Genomic DNA, 18,311 nt, shown 5'->3' with positions numbered 1-18,311 from the left:
TGATGAATTACTTCTCCATAAGAATTCTACTCCGACCCCACCATCCTGTCCTTGAACTTGCTGTCTATCTACCGTGCTAACGCTTCACTTCCAGTGAGAATTGTCCCTGATAACCTAGTATTAACTATATCTTAAGACTTCCTACATCATACTAAGATGTATCTTATTCTTGTTGTAAGACCATGGTCTTTAGAAACTTGGCTGTGGGGCTCGGCAATCAAAGGAATTTAATTATTGACATTTCATCGAGATGAGTAGATGAATCTATGAATGAAAGTACTCTTTCCATCGTCTTCTAAAAATATGCATTATGTTGACATACTTTAGGCATGTGTCATAATTTTCTGCTTGTAAGTTTCTGTTTGAGCAATAACTATGGTTTCCTGGTAGCTTTGTGTCCTGGTGGGTATCTGCCTTTTCACCGGAGACTTGATGCTGCTCCTGCTTGCTTCGCCTTCCTCTTCTCCATTTTCATGCATTTCTCGCTTCCACCTACAGGCCTAGACTGGCTCCTGCTAGAGCAGGAAGTCTGTGAGAAGCATCCAGTGAAGATGGCCTTGGAATCAAGCCCTCCCTTTTGCTGGTTCTTCCTGCCTGTTCTGCTCACCTTCCTTGCAGCTCACCTGGTTCCTGCTGCCCCGCCTCACCTTTTGATTCATCTGCCTTGCCTTCCAGCTCTGGGACCCTCCAGTTCTTTTCTGCCTCTCCTCCCACCTGTTTGCTCTGAAAGTCCATGTAGCCGTGGATATATAAATATATTATTTCTTCTTGTCTTGGTTTCTGACTATTGGCAACATCATGACCTTTTTGTCCCTTTGAGTATTGAAATTTGAGCTGTGTACCATGGTTACTTTCAGTGGCTTTCCCTGGCTCCCTCGCTCAAAATTTGCCCTGTGTATTATCACTTCTGGCTATGAGCCAGGTCTTGCCATGCTGTTTCATTTGAACAAGGACACTATTCCTCTTCCCTCATGATGGTGGAAGCTGAAGTGCAGAGGTAACAAACTCCAGCTGAGGTGCTAAGCTTTTTAAGTGAATCTTACTCCAGTGACTCTAAAGGCAGTGTTTCATGACATCTTCTTGGTTGTGATTGTACCTCTGAAACATCCTGGAACCTAAATGCAGATACTTGGGCCTTGTTACAGGGATGCTGAATTAGAATATAGAGATGGGCTTTTGGCATATGTATTTTCAATTGTTATTTTTGATGCATCTTGAGGTAAAACCTGCCCTGCAATTGAGCACTGTTAAGCCAGTGATTACTTAAAATATTGTATATTATAATGACATCGAGCCTCTCATTCAAAATTGCTAGCAGTCATTGCTATGTATCAAATGATAAGTTCTCTACATCTAGTTTCTCACTTAATTAGTCTTTGATACATATACATAACAAGGATGAATTTGACTTAATTAGCAAGAGGTGAAATTGCCAACTAAAGTTAATAGTTCTTTGCACAATAGGAATTTAAATCCAAATCTTTTTTATACTTAAATATTGTGCTATAGGAAACACCAATATCCCAATACTCATAAATCAAAATACACAGTGTATTGTAACTATCAACTTATAATTTTACTAATAGAGTTAATATGGTCATCTAATTGCTCTATTTGAGGATTCTTATAATATTTAAATTTATGAGCCTATGGGGGTCACTCATATTCAACCCAGCGTAGGCAGCAAGCTGAAACAATGGCATGTGGTCATTGGTGACCACACTAAGTCTCCTTCCTAGACTCTAATCAACTGAAAAGGACTCATGATAGTCAGGCCTCCTTAGATGAGCTTCATTGTAAGTGAAGTGAGATTACAGTAGCTAGGATCCAGGCGCAGGTGTAACCAGTGAAGGAATGTGGGCTCCAGCAGCCCTCAGCCCTGGCACTGAGATCTTGCAAGACTGTTCCAGCAGACTGTGGTATTGAACTCTTGGGCTGAGGCTGCTATTGAGATGCTCCAGATCCTGTAAGCTGGCTGCCCGCAGGAGGAGGGGACAGCAGTGAACCATCCCTGCCTTATGTCTGAAGGGAGTAGATGACTTCCCAGACATGGTTCCTATTTCGTTTACTCTTCTTTGATTTCACCATCAGCGTATGTGCTGCCTCCTGGTTGGGCATCTGTTTTGTATCATGTACTAGGCTTTCTCTACCCAAAACATTCAGTTCATACCTGATGTGATATGCATACATATAGGTTCAGGTTCTTGTAAGTTCTTTTTTATTCGAAATTTTTTTTCATACAATATAATCTGATCATGTTTTTCCCTCCCCCAAATTCTCTCACATCTTCTCCACCTCCCAACCCACACAACTGTATGAATTCTTTCACTCTTTCTCTAAAACACAAACAAAACAGAATTAAACAAACAAAGGAAAAGCACAAGAAACACACATGTTATTGTGTACTGTCTGATGTCTAAACTTTCCTGAGGCCGGAGCATCCTCTCACTTGTTCTTTGAACCTTTAAAGTAAAGCTCAGAGTGTTGTTCCCTCACAAGCTTAAGAGTGCTCCTCCAAACCTGGCATTTCCAAGCTGCCTGGCCTAGACGGAGTCCACCACTGTTCAGTCTCCTCCGAGAATTAGCCCAGGATGTGGAAGGACTGAGTTAAAGCAAATCATGTCCTATAATGGTGGTTGTTGATTGCCACTTTCTTTCAAGGGTTGTATTAAACTTACAGTAGACGATACATACATGTTAAGAACAGGACAAGCCTGGTAAAATCAATGCAAGGTCACCGCCACAGGACAAACAGAAAGAAAGACCTAAATGTCAAACAAAAATTACTGCATTGGGAATCGGTAAAAATCCTGCAGTTTATAAAGGATTAGCTCTATAAAATATATTTATATGCTTTTGAAATGTCACTTATATTAAAAGTTGAACCACTGACATAAAGGGACACATGCATTCTTAGACAGAAGCTCAAAGGAGAATAATATGCTTAAAAAATCTGTGTTTTAATACATGGAAGTATAACCTTTTTCAGAAATACTTATTTTAACCTTCACAGTTACTTTATAGATTCTCTTATATTTTTTAGACTGATACTTTATTTTAAAAATTAAAATTTCTTGAGCTTGTGGAATAAATTTAAACTAGTACATGACCCCATTAGATATTAATGTATGAAATCATTAAATTAAAACACACATTGGATTAGAGTTGTTATGTCTATTTTCCCATTTGTGAATTTAATTCATCTAATTCTTGAAGTGGCTAATGAAATCGCTGGGGATCGGGAGGGGGGAGGGTGTCTCATGCTTCCTTCACAATCTTCCATTACCTTCAGTTGCAGCAACAGAATGCCAATTACTTTTTTTCGCTCCACAAATGTCATTATATTTTCCTTTATGTAAGGCATAATGTGCTAAGTAGAAAATAAACATACCACGAAGATCCTTGATCCTAGTAAGAGTAGGAGAATGTGGTAAGCTGCCATGCTTGGTACACATGATAGCACAAATGAATTTGCGTTACTGTACAACTGTGTTGCAGGTGAGAGTTTAGAGTTTGTTCGTTGTGTCTTACCACACCCAGCCCCTCATAGATGACATATACCTAACTTTAGTTAATGAGTGAGAAGCTGGTGAATCACAGAAACAGGGGCAGGGTAGCTTTTTAATGACATAAGGCCATTCTGATCACAAGGGGTTGTCTTATGGGCATATGTGTTAGCTCTGTTTTAAGTATGACTACATTCAGAAAAGTGTAAGATTCAGAAGATGAGTAAAAGGCACAGCCAGCTCCCAAATTAAATTCTTACTGTTGGCCTCCTCCCAGTAACTTTTCTCCAAAATTAACTACTGACTTGACTTAAAGCATCAGAAATTTGTTTCTCTGTCTCCTGAAATGGAAGCACTAAAGGTCTAGTCTTTGCATCTCATAGGTGCTGTGAAATCAATTCATGTGAAAGGCGTGGCTATTAGTTACCCACAGACATTGCTGTGTAGCACTCATTCATATACGCATACCACAATTCACATATCCTTTCTACTGTAGAGGGAGATGAAGATTTGGTGTTCTTTTAATTTGAGGGTGTCATTGGGAGTACAGCAAATAATTTTCACCGATATTTTGGTGATTGTATGCACAGATGCTTAGGAAAGGAGTTGCAGCAAAGTCCAAATACACATGGTTAGCTGATTGCTGCATCTGAGAGTTCAGCTCCTCTTTATTGGAGACATTTGGTTTCATTTTGGCCATTCTGTGGGGCATGTTCTGAAATAATTGGACATTGTGGTATGCATTCCTATGATGACTAATAATAATGAGGACCCATTTTTCTTTGGATATATGCTCTTGGGAAGTTCCTGTTCATAGTTTACACTGTTACGTGCGTCTCTGTTTTCTGTAGCACTTCATCATGCATTCTGATACAGGCCCACAGTCAGGTAGAGGCAATATACAAACTGTCTTTGTCAGCAGATTTAACCTGCAGGGTTTTCAGGTTAAATCACATAGTCCTGCCACTGGTGGCAAGGACTGGTGTATAACAGAATCCAGTGCTAGAGCGTCACTACTGATTAACTGAACTGGAGGTAGAAATTGGATGTAAGTATTGCCTACTGTTTCATCCCCAGTGCCTTGTAAGTTATTTGCTTAATATTGAAACATAGTTTTTAAATCTTTAGTTCATGATTCACTTTTCACAAACATATATATATATATATATATATATATATATATAAAGCATTTTATTCCAGCCCAAAAACCATAATAGAAATTACTAAATGGGGATAAATAAAAACTTATCTTCATAGGTTTACTACATATTCATAATTATAAATCACATGGAGCTGAAATTCCCCCCTGGATGGAAACTTCCACAGTGGGTCACTGGCTACAACCTCGCACAGTACCTCCCAGGTTTGCTTCCACACCGTCCTGCATTATACAGCATTTCATATATTGCAGGCATAATTCTTCCCTTGTTCGCGAGACCCTCCTAACCTTGAGAGTCTTGACCTGGGCATAGAAAATCCCATGTTTGGGATTTGGAGGTCACACCAGGTGAGAGGATGCTGGCATAAAGGGGACTTTCCTGCCATTGGCTGGGAAGGGAGCTATTGATACTCTCCCCTTTCCATTTGGACTTATTCTCGCTGTGTGGTTTTTTTACATCCTTCAGCCTGAATTTTCAGGATGTTCTATGAAATGGAAATGCAGCAGTACAGGAAAGAAGATTGACAGCCCGAGTTCTCAATCTGCCTTTCCTGGAGGATAATTTGTTCAACATTAAATATAAAAAGCTCTGCCTGATGGTGGCATTAGGACCAGCGGGGTGTCATATCAACCAACATGCTGGGAAACAGGTTGATACAACTCATTCTCTTTAGTAATCGTTGCCTCCAAGTGAGGACGCCAAGCATATTAAATGGAACTCAGTTCATCATTGTCAGATATTAGTAGAATAGATTCAGTTAAAAGGATTTTAGACATTTGGGGCAAATTGGCCTTTTCTGGAAGTAGCACGTGCATGGCATGGGATGAACCAGCTTCCTAAAATTGGAGCGAGGACAGGGTCAGTACCTGGGTGCCAGGCTTTGGTCTATAACCCTTTCTGACTCATCTGACACTCACAACATTCTTGACTTAAGGGTGTGGACACTAGGGAAAGCCTGCCTCCAACAAATGACGACAATCTGCAGAAAGTTACGGAACTGAATGATTCATGAAGTCTAGAGTTTGATTGTCAGATAAAGCAAAACAAAATCAAAACCAACACAATCAAGAATAGTTTTCCTTAGCTTCATAGTCTTTTTCAAAAGTGTTGTGTGAGTTTTTTTTGGGCATACTTCAGTCTTGTATTTGTGATATAATTTGAATGAGAATTGTCCCCCGAAGGTTCATGTATTTGAATACTTTGTCTCCAGTGCTGTTTGGAAAACTTCCAGAACCTTTAGGAGGTAGAAAGAAAGGAGGTTTGATAGATTGGCCCCACTTCCTGTTCTTTCTCTTCCTCCTCTTGGGTGTGGATAAAATATGGTCTGGCAGCTTCCTGTCTACCAGGCTAGCCTTGCTCACCTGCTTACCTGCCTTCCCTACCATGATAGAATATATCCCTTCTGGAACTCTAGTCAAACACACCCTTCCACTTTGTTATCATTTATAAGGGCAGGTGACCTGAGGCCGGTCCTGCAAGGGGCAGCAGCGGGACCCTGGAGACCTCAGCGGGTCCCCTTGGCAAGTGGGAGACATTGGCGGGTGAGAGACAGACAGACAGATACACTAAGCAGAGAGACCTGGGGTATATATAGAGTTTATTTAGTGTGTTATGAAGAAGGAGGAAAGGATGAAGGATGAAGGGGGGAAAGGGAAGAAGGAGGGAGGAGGAGGAGGAGGAGGAGGAGAGAGAGAGAGAGAGAGAGAGAGAGAGGGCTTTTGCCTCTCCAGAAGAAGGGCAGACAGACAGAGAGAGAGAGAGAGGCAGAGAGAGAGAGAGAGACAGGAGTTAACTCTTTGGAAGAGGGATGGAGAGAGAGAGAGAGAGAGAGAGAGAGAGAGAGAGAGAGAGAAGGCTGGAGTGAAGGCAGGAGATCCAAGGAAGAGATTGGGAGTGGACAGTGCTTGTCTCTTAAAGGGACAGGGTACCCAGGTGACAGACCAGGCTAGCAGATTACAACAGCCCTCTAAATTGCTTTTTGTCAGGGTATTCTACTAGAATAACAGAACTAGTGTGGTTAGGAAGCAGGTTGTGTCCGGGTTCTTCTATCCTGCATTGTTTAGCATATTGTCTTAGTAGCTAAGGTTGTGGAAGTCTACTTTAAGAAACAGTATCTTCCCCTTAAATCTTATAAATAGGCATGCATTTTTGGCACAGCAGAGAAATCATAGAAATATCATCTGGCAGGATCGGGTCCTGATGTTTATACTTCTACAGGACTAGCATATTATAACTAGAGTCAAGGACCATTTGGAAGGCTCTTTCTATTGTTGCCTCAGGAACATGTTAGTGAGCCAACGGTTGTGTTGTAAGTCAGTTTTTCAGTACTGTAGCAAAATACCTGAGAGATAACATAAAACAGTTTGCTTTCCCTTCCAGTTTCAAATCTTAAGCATTGCCTTGTGCCTGTGGTAAGGCGGTACCTCACAGCAGAAGCCTAGGATAGAGCTCCCTTCTCGGTGGCTGGGAGGGGTAGCAAAGGAGAAAGAAGAATGAGCAGGGGCCCCATAATTATTGTCAGGGTCACGCCTCTAATGATCCAACCTCTCCCTCTAGGCAATGACTTCGCTTTTCTATGAAGTGATTTTGGAGAGACCAGTGAATTTATTTTAATATAGGTTTAAGTGTGAGGATTTGAAGAAATCAAGGCCATGAAAATAGACCCACATGTATTCCTTGAGAGAGGGTCACCTAGACCTCACTTTTTTCTTTTTAATTTAACTTTCTTTTTTCCTTTGCTTTACACCCCAACCAGTTTCCCCTCCCTTCTCTCCTCCAGTCTCCTCCCCTTTTCCATCTACCCAGCCTTGGCTTGCCCAGAGCTTAGCAAGTCAAACTGGAGCAGGACCAAGCTCCTCCCTTTACGTGGAGGTAAAAATCCCACATGGGAAGCAGGTTGCCAAAAGTCAGCTAAGAGCTAGGGAGAGGTCCCTGCTCTCACTGTGAGAAGCCTTACTAAGCGACCAAGCTACATGATTATCACACACCTGCAGAGGGCCTAGGTCGGTCCCATGCAGGCTCCCTAACTGCTTACTTCCATACTTCTTATTTCTGCCACCTCCCAGACACTGCTAAGCCAGAGACTGAGCCTTTAGCCCAGGGACTTTCACATCCAAACCACAGCACAGCATCAACGCTGATTAACTCAATGAGCAGAAACCCCAGACCGCCTTTCAACAGAACAGGCTGAGCTTCAGAGAACCTTGGGTGCAGTAGAACCCTCACTGGGAAAGCTTCGTTTTAGAATTTCTCTTTATTTAACTTATTTGAGATTTAGTTTTATTCTACAGCTTTAGCCCAATCAAGCGGTGGAATAACCAAAGTTAAAACATATTTTAAAAATTAGCATATCTAGGTAATAAATGAGTGTACATATGTATATTGTTTACACACACACGCTTGGAATTGAACTTAGGGTCTCATAAATGGAAGGCAAATGCTCTATTATTCTGTGTTCTGGTAAATACATTTGTTTTTGAAAATAGTCAGATAAAGATATAGTCTCCCTTGAACCCTCTTTCAAATCCCACTCTTACGGACCCTGTTATCAATGTAGCCAGTATTAACACTGAAGTGCTCTTCTAACTAGTGTAATTCTTTTATATGTAAGGCTCATGTATAAGCACATTCAAGTATAGAGTTTACCAAACAATAAGAAACTACAGAATCTGATTTTCTACTATTTTACAATGGGAGCAAACTGTAGGAGACTATGAAGTTTAGGAATATATCCCCATCTAGAAACTGTGCTAGAGATGTTTTCTCCAAAGGCCTTCTTCGAGTATGGCCTCGGCCTGGCCAGTTTCACCCACATTGCCTTTCCTATTCTTCAGCCTTACCAAGAGGCAAGACACTGTATTCCATATAATCCAGAAAACCTTGTTTTTGTCTTCATATTAAAGTAGTCATACGATTTCTGAGCTAACAGGATGAAAAAAAATGGAGATTTTTAATTGAGAGTTAAACATGCTACGCAAATAGGCTACCCAGGCAGCAAGGGACTATTCCCAGATCCTTGCAGACTGAAATGGGATAATTACTAAGACAAATGGGTCTCTCTGACCTATTATCTCTTATTTCTACCAAATTCTAGCAGCTTCTCTCTCCCCTTCCTTTATGCCCACTTGACAATGGAGCAGAAGGCAGTGGCTTTTTTTTTTTTTGTAACTGTTGATCTTGATTGCTCGCAATCTTCCACCCCCAGGGGTTCACATCCCCCCTTGATTAGGAGAAATGGCCCCCTGCTCATCCTGTCAAGGCTTCCACGCTGCACAGTGAATAGGGGAAAAATCTCATTTTGGAGACGAGCATTTTCTGTGAACTCTATTAAGCCACAAAGAAGCCATCCTTTCATAGGGTCACATTTCCAGGACATAATCACCAACTTCTTGGGTGCAATAGGAGGCCCCCACTGGCGTCCACTCCTTCCATGTTCATCAGCGATTATTTCAGCATGGCAGCTTCCTCGAGGGAGTTGGGGATGCTTCCTTCACATTTTAATGAGCCTGTCATCCTGCCTCAATTTTCCTCCTTCAGTCTTTATTTCTTTCTGATCCCATTCTTTCATGTTGTGAGCCTCCGTTTATTTGGAAGGCATGGGGAGCAGAGATTTTTAAAATGTCATTCAGTATAGATGGAAATCCATTTTCCCCTCTTGAGACTTAACTATATTGTATTTCCTGGTTAAGTAGAGTGAAAAATATTCTTTATCTGTGTTCTGGGGCAAATGACATATAAGAGGACATAGAACATTTTGATAAAGAATACTTTTATTTTTCATGAAGATCTGAAATGTGTGTGAGTGAATATACAATAAAAGAATTACAGCCAACAGTCCTGTGCAGCAACACAGGGCAGACTTGGCCCGTGACTCAGCAAGTGAATATCTTACCACTCTTGTACAGCTCTGATCATAATCTTTTATTTCTAGAGGTTAACTTAATAGCAAATTCCAAACATAGGATTTGATTTAAAAAAATTTAAAAATAAAAGCAATACCAGAACAGATAAAGGGAGAGTCAGAATATTTTATATGGTTTCATTGTACTAATTTTACCCTTCATTTCATTCTGTTTTATATTTTTCTCACATTAGAGCTTAATTTTATAACTAAATTTGCCATGGGATTTAGTTTCAGGAGATGCTAGAAGAGAATTGGATTTTATAAATAAATTTACTTAGGATTTATTATGTAAGGATTGTCAATTAGGTTATATTTTAATGCATCATAGCTACCCATCAATGATTTTTTTATTTTAATTTTTTTCTGGTAGCCTTTGTTAGCAAAATAATGGCCCTGGCAAATGCTCCCTGTAGCTTTCCCTATTTAGATTAATCTGGTTCTTTATCCTTTGCAAACATATGTATGATCTGCTTCAATCAGATTTTCTGAAAACAAAGGAAAGTATTCCCCATTCCCTCCCCAAGGGCTTTACAAATGATATGCATTGAACTAATCCAATTGGACTAATATGATTATTTTTGTGTGTATGCAGAAGGGCATAGATTCTTCAATAATACATGAGAGAAGAGAGGGGGTCTCCTGACAATTTTTTTTTACATGGATCTGGAGAGCATGATTTCTGGGCTAAAAACCCATATGGCCACTAAGACCTACTTTTCTGTATATAAGGTCCCCTTTTGGAAATAAGGATGCACTCTCTAACACGGACAAAGAAGATGTGTTGGTTCACCTGTACTCATTCGTCTTCCCAGTAATGGTGAGTGTCATATAAGCACAGACTAATACTCTCACCTGGCTACGAGACCAGGCATGGGTATCCACACCTGCTGGTTGAGGGAAGGACAATGTTCTTTGTTTAAGTCTTGGTGTGTCCTCCCTCTTCTTAAACTGACTTGCTGGTGTTGGGAAAGATTCTCCTTGGTGTGTTGCCTTTATTCACGCCACATACTTTTTGGAAATTTCAAACAATTACTAGTTGTTATCCTGTGCCAATTAATTCATAACATATGTATGTACACATTTATTAGATAAACATATAGTTAATAATATACACACAGATTAGATCCCTCCTCTGTTTCCCATTCATTCAGGGAATCAGTTTAGTTACTGTTTTGTCGGGGTGGGAACTGGAGTATATAGAAATGAGTGATTTATTGGACAGCTGTATCATAGGCTTCACCTTAGGCAGAGTCCACCACCAAACACACAGCTCTGTTTTTCCATCTTCCTAGAAAACTATTCTCAACAAGATATGTTCAATTTATTGTTCCAGTTCAGAGACAAACCTCAACCCCACCAGTTGTTTCCCCCAATTATCTCATTATAACCTCTTCACATCAGGTTATACTTTCCCTAACTTTATGTAAAAATCTCTTTATTCACGCTGTTCTATCAGGTGCTACCATTTGTCTTATGAAACACCATACAAATAATACACTGAATATTTGTATTAAATTAGAGGAGCATTTTAGTGCAAAGAGCTCTGATATGTATGGGATACCCCTATTCTTCTATAATGCTTTATGTCTTTATAAAATAGTTCACTTTCTAAAATTTAAATGAAGTATCGTCTCCTGGTCTTTTGATAGGTCTCACAGTCTCATTGTCCTTTCTCAAGTGGTACTAGTGCCACCATACTTCTGTCAATCCCATTGCTTCTGGCTTATAACATTCGGATAGGTTCCCGTGGACTTCCGTTTGTTAATAAAGATTATAACCCAGTAAAGGTCATTTGTGAACTGGCTCCTTGTTTGTATGTGTTCACCCACCCAGTTCTCTAACCATGGAGACTCTATAGGGAAACAGGGTAGTTCCTCTGTCTGGGGTGGCTTTCTGTTTTCTTTGTCTTCTTAGAAATTCTTTCTAGGTTCCAACACAGTCACTTATTCTTTCCTTACAAAACCAAAGGACACTGATTCATCTTTGATCATTTTTGTAACGTTTGCTATACCAATGCACCTTTCCTCTTAGTTACTAAGCAGCACTCACTAACATATGGATGAGTATTAATTTAAATACTACTACTGAAAAAAGAACTTTTGCTTTTTCCTTGACTAAATGGAAATTCAATGTGATTTGCAATAGATAAGAGAAACTCATCGAAATGAACCCATCACTGTAAAGATCTTCCCGCACCCATCACTTTTTATATAATCTTATACAGTCACGGCGACATGTTCTGCTTTTAGAACACCACCCACCAGCATTGTTGATCAGATCCCTGGAAATCCAAGTTAGAGAGAGAATTTCTGGCAGGCATTTTGTAGACTAACATATAATCATATTTATAGGAAGGTGAACTTATGAACGATTAAATGCATCTTTTTATAATCACATTTATTTTTTGAACTTTCTTCATTTTCCTTTTTTCTTTTTCTTAGTAAACGACATTAGTCTTAAACCTTGTGCCAGTGAAGCAAGTTGGTTCTGCAGTGGCTGCATTACAAACAGAAAGTGATAATGTGGATGTGGTCCTTAGCCATTAGTCCCATGATGCTGATCTAAATTCAGGAAGGAAAGTATCAAACAAATAGAGATCAATGACAGTGGGATTCAGCAGGGCAATGAAAGTGGAAGGCCATGCCTCTAGAGGTGGATGTTGTCATGGAAAATTCAACTGTCAGGCTGGATTTGTTAGATTATGTGGTAGAACGAGCATGAACTCGGAATAAAGCACAACATCGTGACTAGAGCTGGGGGAGCTCACGTGTAGCTGCTTGGCTGGCCCTAATCATACATGCCACTTGACTCTGCGGTGCTATGTGCTCATAAAATGCTAAATGGGTTTTCACTGGAAAAGTTCACATATACAGTTCAAATCCCTTCTCGTTGTCCTCTATTGTATACATCTATAGTTATTTCTGTACTAAATAAAGGTATAACAGAATAGTTTGTGTTCACGTGTTTTCCCTCTTTGATTTACTAAAAATACGCCAACGTGCATGCTGGATATTTAATACACTAAAAGCTAAAAAAGGAGAACATTATTATTTAAATTATTTTAAATTTGTTGAAATTTTGAAATCAGGATTACAAACTACCAATTTGTACTAAATCTATAAAATGCTACCCATCTTAGAAATCCAGAGAAAATACAACACACTCAATAGTGTTATAAAAATAGAACTTTGTTAGCAGTAATAAAGGGGAGTTTATTTTCTATTTTATTTCAACATGTGTAATTTTAGTTGTTCCTTTTCAAATTATAACCGGATACAAAAAAAAAAAAAACCTCTTCCACACGGAAAGGATGTTATTAAGTTTTCCTTGGGGTAAAAAGACAGCTGTGTGCAGGCAAGTCTTAAAATAGCTCTAAAGATGAATGCAACAGCTTATTAACAGGACTATCTTGCAAAGAGATGAGCCACGGTGTTTGATGCCTTATCATTGTACTCATTTTATTGCTGTTCCCCATGCCTGATGTGGGTTGCGAGCGAGGCACTCAGCCTAGCAAAGCTCAGAGCTCATGCATACGTTTTTGGACTAAGGCTGGGTGTGCCTTTGTTCTGCTTTCCCATCTGTGATATTCTGCTGTTTTTATTGTTATTGTTGTTTGTTTTTCGAGGACTTCAGCTACACTTGAACACCACACGTCAGTGAGAATTTCTCTTCCTTGATAAATCTATTAATTACTCTTCTGGCCTTTATAGTAAAGTATCTAACAACAACAACTCAAGGGAAGAGCATTTTGACTCCTGGTTTGAGATGGTCCAGGTCTATCCTGGTGGGAACTTCATGGCAGCAGGAGCACATGACTAGGCCCCTCACATCTTTTTGGATCAAGCAGTAGTGAGTTTGGTGTAGACCTGGAGTGGGCAAGAGCCTTTTATTCCAGCTCTTATAGCCAAGCTTTTGTGTGTGTGTGTGTGTGTGCGTGTGTGTGTGCGTGTGTGTGTGCGTGTGTGTGTGCGTGTGTGTGTGCGTGTGTGTGTGTGCTCAAAGGCTTAAGTCTAAGGGCTACATTGCCCAAGTCAACCTTAATTGATCTACTGTAAGGATGCCATGGTGCTGCTGAATCTTGCAGCATGATTGATCTCCAAATCAAACTCAGTGAGGGACTTCTACCACCCCCCAAAATTTCCCACAACACTAAGTTTTATGCTTCCTTCACACTGTTTTCCCCAGAGAGAGGTTTCATGGTTTCTTGAAAATTCAGCAAAGGTCCACTAAATTTGTAATAGCCAGAACCTGGAAATAATCTAGATGCCCCTCAACTGAAGAATGGATAAAGAAAATATGGTACATTTATACAATGGAGTACGCTCAGTGGTAAAATAATAATATCCTGAAATTTGCAGGAAAATGGATGGATCTAGAAAAAGCCATACTGAGTGAGGTAACTCAGACTCAGAAAGACAAATATAATATGTAGTCACTCATAATTGGCTTTTAGACATAAAGCAAAGAAAAACCAGCCTACAATCTACAACCCCAGAGAACCTAGATAACAAAAAGGACCCTAAGAGGGACATACATGGATCTAAACAGGAAGGAGAAAAAGACAAGATCTCCTGAGCAAATTGGGAGTGTGGGAGTCACGGGAGAGGGGAGAAGGGGAGAGGGGGAGAAAGGGAGGTGATTGGAGAAAAATGTCTAATGCAATAAAGACAATAAAAATAAATAAATAAAAAGGTCAGAAACTATTTCTGTAATACTTTGTTTTATTGTAGTTTAGAGTCATGGATTCTTGACCAGCACACTATGGAAACTCTAAATATTTTTTAAAAATATTTATTTATTTATTATGTATACAATATTCTGTCTGTGTGTATGCCTTCAGGCCAGATGAGGGCACCAGACCTCATTACAGATGGTTGTGAGCCACCATGTGGTTGCTGGGAATTGAACTCAGGACCTCTGGAATAGCAGGCAATGCTCTTAACCGCTGAGCCATCTCAATATTTTTAATTTAAATTAGATAGACTTCTTTCTAGAAGACACTATGATAAAAAATACATGGTAACTACTTGAAAGTATACACAATAACATTAGATGCAATCACAATGGTATGTGGACATCAATACTGTCTCTGTCCCAAACTTTTCATCTTCCCAATAGAAATCCTTGAACCCAATAGCCAGTGATTCTTTCCACAGGCTGAGCTTAGCATCCTTTGCCGTGTCTCTGTGGCTGTGCCTCTGCTAGTGGAATCCCACAGCATTTGTTCTGTTTGATTTATTTCAATGATATCCTACTTTCACTATGCTGTTGTACATATCAGAAAGTTTTTTATTTTCCTTTTTACGTCTGTTTGCTATGCCATTGCTTTTTATACTATAGTTCTAGGTATTAATCTGGAGATAGGTAATTGGTTGCTTCTTCTTTTTAGCTACCACGAATAATGCTACTCTAAACATCGGTTTAGCATTTCTGTTTAAATCACTGCTTTTAATTATTCTCCATAGGAAACTAAATCAAACTAAGAGTGAAATTTCTGGGAAAGTCTCCTTTTATTAGATTGAGAAGTTAAATTGGTGTCTTTTGTTTACTATGAAAAAGAATGGCATATGAACACTCTCGTTCCAAGACAGCACTGTCTGTAACTCATCTGACAGGACTCAATATGATCACCATGTTTTCCAAAGGACTTTTCTCATGTCACTCCCTTGTAAAATGCTTTTAATAAGGAGATAAAAGTCTATTATAGATCAAGATAGTTCTTCACTGCTGATCTTTAGAATAGATACTATCTTGTTTGCATCCCCTTCCTTCCTTCCTTCCTTCCTTCCTTCCTTCCTTCCTTCCTTTTCCTTTCTTCCTTTTCCTTCCTTCCTTCCTTCCTTCCTTTTCCTTCCTTCCTTCCTTCTTCTTCCTTCCTTCCTTCCTTCCTTTTTTTCTTCCTTTCTTTTCTTCTTTCCTTATAGTAGAACAACCTAGGCATTATTCCCATGCAGTCTTTGGGATTTATTTCACAAATGGCCTGAAATGGCACTTGCCACCAAGGAAGAAGATGGAATATAAGGACACGTCATTCTCCCTATTGGAATGATTATTCTGGACACGGCACTAATTTGCTAACCTGGAATAAGTCAGTATTGTTTGTGAAGACCTTGACATATTCACCAAATTGAGAATTTTAAGTAAATATCACGGGCATGTACTTGCTGATCCCTGGGGTAATTGCTTAATACAAGTTCCTCAGAGCTCCTTATCCTTGGAAATCACATTAAAACGATGACATTATCAAGGTGTAGGAGGATGAGTGAGAAAAAAAATTAAAGATGGCCTCATCGTAGGAAATAAGACAGAAAGTTCATTTCCATGGAGATGCTTTGTCCTTTCTCCTAGATTCATTCTTCTATCAGAAAGGCGAGAGAGGACGAACGGACATATTCCTTGGAGACACATAGTTAATTATCCCAAATAATGTGGCTCAGGCTGTCAGTTAATGGGAATGGAAATCAAGTAATCTCAGAGACCTGCAGGGCCACCTCCCTTCCTTTGCCTCCTGCTGTCAGTCTTGCTGTGGATTAGCCCCATCCTACAGCCCGAGCAATGAGGAAAATGATGGAATCATGGAGTTGGACATTTGGATAGCACCTGGACTCACGTTTCTTGATTTCATCCACCTCTCTTCTCAGTAGAAAGCCAGAGGCCAAGTAAGTTTTCCAGAGAAAGTGGGCAACATACAGAATATGTTCAGGGTCTTCTGATTTGAAAGCCAGAGTAATTTAGCTTGGACTTCAGATTCTGTCACTTACTGGTTCTGAGGCTTTAACACACGAAGCAACTTCCTTACCCTCAGTTTCCTCTTCTTTAAGCCAGTTCAAACAAGAGCTTTGCATAATTGGTGTAACAACAAAATAGAATAAGGTTTATATACTTCTAGAATTCCATGGCTGCTTCCCCCTTCAATACGTCAGTGCATCCTCCTCATACATATTATCTTAGGTTGCTGCATTGAAAGTGTTAGGAAAGCACCAGATATGTGTCCCCCATGCCTGTAGGTAACGCTAATGTAATGTAATCAAATATCACCTTACCCATTTCTTCAACCCATTTTCCAAAATAAGATTTGAGCAATCACTTTAAAATAGGAGTTTGATTACATTATTTCCTGGCTTGAACTCTGTCATTGTCATTTGATCACCGTTAGGACCATTTAAGCATCTTATCATGGCATTTGATTGACCTTGGTTTCTACTAACAATCAACTCTGTCTCTGGCTCTAAATTGTCCTCTTCTATCGTTACGTATCCAAAGTCTCCCATGTGTCATGTTTCATGTTTTCTTTTGGTAATCTTCCATTTTTCTTCTTTTCCAAAATAATGTGGCGTCTGCCTTCTTAGAAGATTTCTCAATTGTTCTAGAGACTTCCTTGTTGCTCTTATGTACTGCCACTGGATGGTTACCTGAGCACAAGGTTACAGAGCACAAGGCTCTGGTCTCAGCAGAGCGAGCATTGTTTTTCATTCCTGTATGAAATAGCTTTTCCTGTATGAAAAGTCTTTTCATTCCTGACCTTCAGCTAATCTCAACTCATATTTACTGTAGGGATGAGCGAATGAGGATCTCAGTGCTTTGAATGTGATTAGTTTCGTGTCCTTCCCCCACCCACTAAGTCAGAGACACATCTCTAACTATCCTTACTAATATTCCTTGGTGGGACCCCTTGCTACAGGATGGATCTGACCTTTGCTGTGGCCCAAACAGAGAGGAATGCATAGCAGCCATTTCTCCTCACTCCCCCAGCTCTTCTGGAATGTGGGCAGAAAAGACCAAAGCATAACACAGTCCCATGAGTTCAGAGAACAGGAGCAGGGCACAGTGTTTCAGTTGCCTTCTCATCGCTGTGACCACGTACATGACAGAAGCAACTGAATGGAGGAAGGGCTCATTTGGCTCACAACTCAGAGGCTGGAGCCTATCATGCAAAGAAAGCGTGGCATGTTGGGAGCTTACAATTGGATGTGTCCATGTCTTGATGCCTCTGGACGCTGAGATCTAGGATGGGAACTAGAAGTGGGCATCACATTAAGCCCTGTTCCCCATGTTTGATTTACAATCCCCAGTTAGGTGGCTGCATCTCCTAAAGCATCCACAGCTTCCCCAAACAGTGCGCCAATCAGAGATGAAGTATTTAAACCTATAAGCCAGTGGGAGAAACTTGTAACATTTGTACCACAATACTCATAAAATATCTCAATCAACTTCTGGAGAGTGTGATGAAGGGCCAAAATCTAGGCAGAGGGTGAAAAAGATCAGCACGGATTAATGGGAGGTCTTTAGGTCATGAGGACATGCCCTTAACTGGAACTGTAGGTCCTCTTTATTCCATACTTTCCTTCTTAACCATGATGTAGATGGGGTTTTGTTCTGCCGCATGCCCCTGCCATGGTGTTTTGCTTTGCAACAAGCCTAAACCAAATGCTAGAATTAACTCTCCCAAAGTTTGTTCCCCAACAACCTTACCCCATGGAAGTAATTCACCTCAGCTATTTGTTACGATTACAGAAAGTTTGTGAACACAAATGTCCTTTTGAAATTCCTTTATTAAAGCAGCAAATATACGAAACTGTTGCATTTTCCTGTGGCTGTGATCCCCACGAAGCATGAACTGTCTAGAGACAAGCTCTGTTTTACCTACCTACCTTGGAATCTCAGTCTCCCTCCATGCCTGTTGATTGAAAAGTGAGTGCTGCCCCTGGCCCTTGTGCTTTTCACACCTGCCAGTGTGGATTA

At 40.1% G+C, this 18,311-nt stretch overlaps 1 protein-coding gene across 6 annotated transcripts in view; it reads left to right on the top strand.

Moving 5' to 3' along the window:
• The window catches only part of LOC121437624 (protein SMG5-like), a 93,630-nt gene that overhangs the window by 40,698 nt on the left and 34,621 nt on the right, over window positions 1-18,311 (top strand). Inside the window, exon 1 of one of the 6 annotated variants that reach the window (XM_041637572.1) lies at window positions 10,367-10,386. The exons of the other annotated variants lie outside the window; for them this stretch is intronic. The gene's annotated coding sequence lies outside the window, so the exon portion shown is untranslated. Of the gene's footprint in view, window positions 1-10,366; window positions 10,387-18,311 lie in introns of those variants that run through there. 6 annotated transcript variants of the gene reach the window in all.

This window comes from Microtus oregoni, unplaced genomic scaffold (genome assembly GCF_018167655.1).
Source record: "Microtus oregoni isolate MIOR12 unplaced genomic scaffold, Mior012 000053F_ref0000044, whole genome shotgun sequence".
NCBI lineage: Eukaryota > Metazoa > Chordata > Mammalia > Rodentia > Cricetidae > Microtus > Microtus oregoni.
Note: the sequence above shows the minus strand (reverse complement) of the source record. Positions and strands in the feature narration are given on the sequence as shown.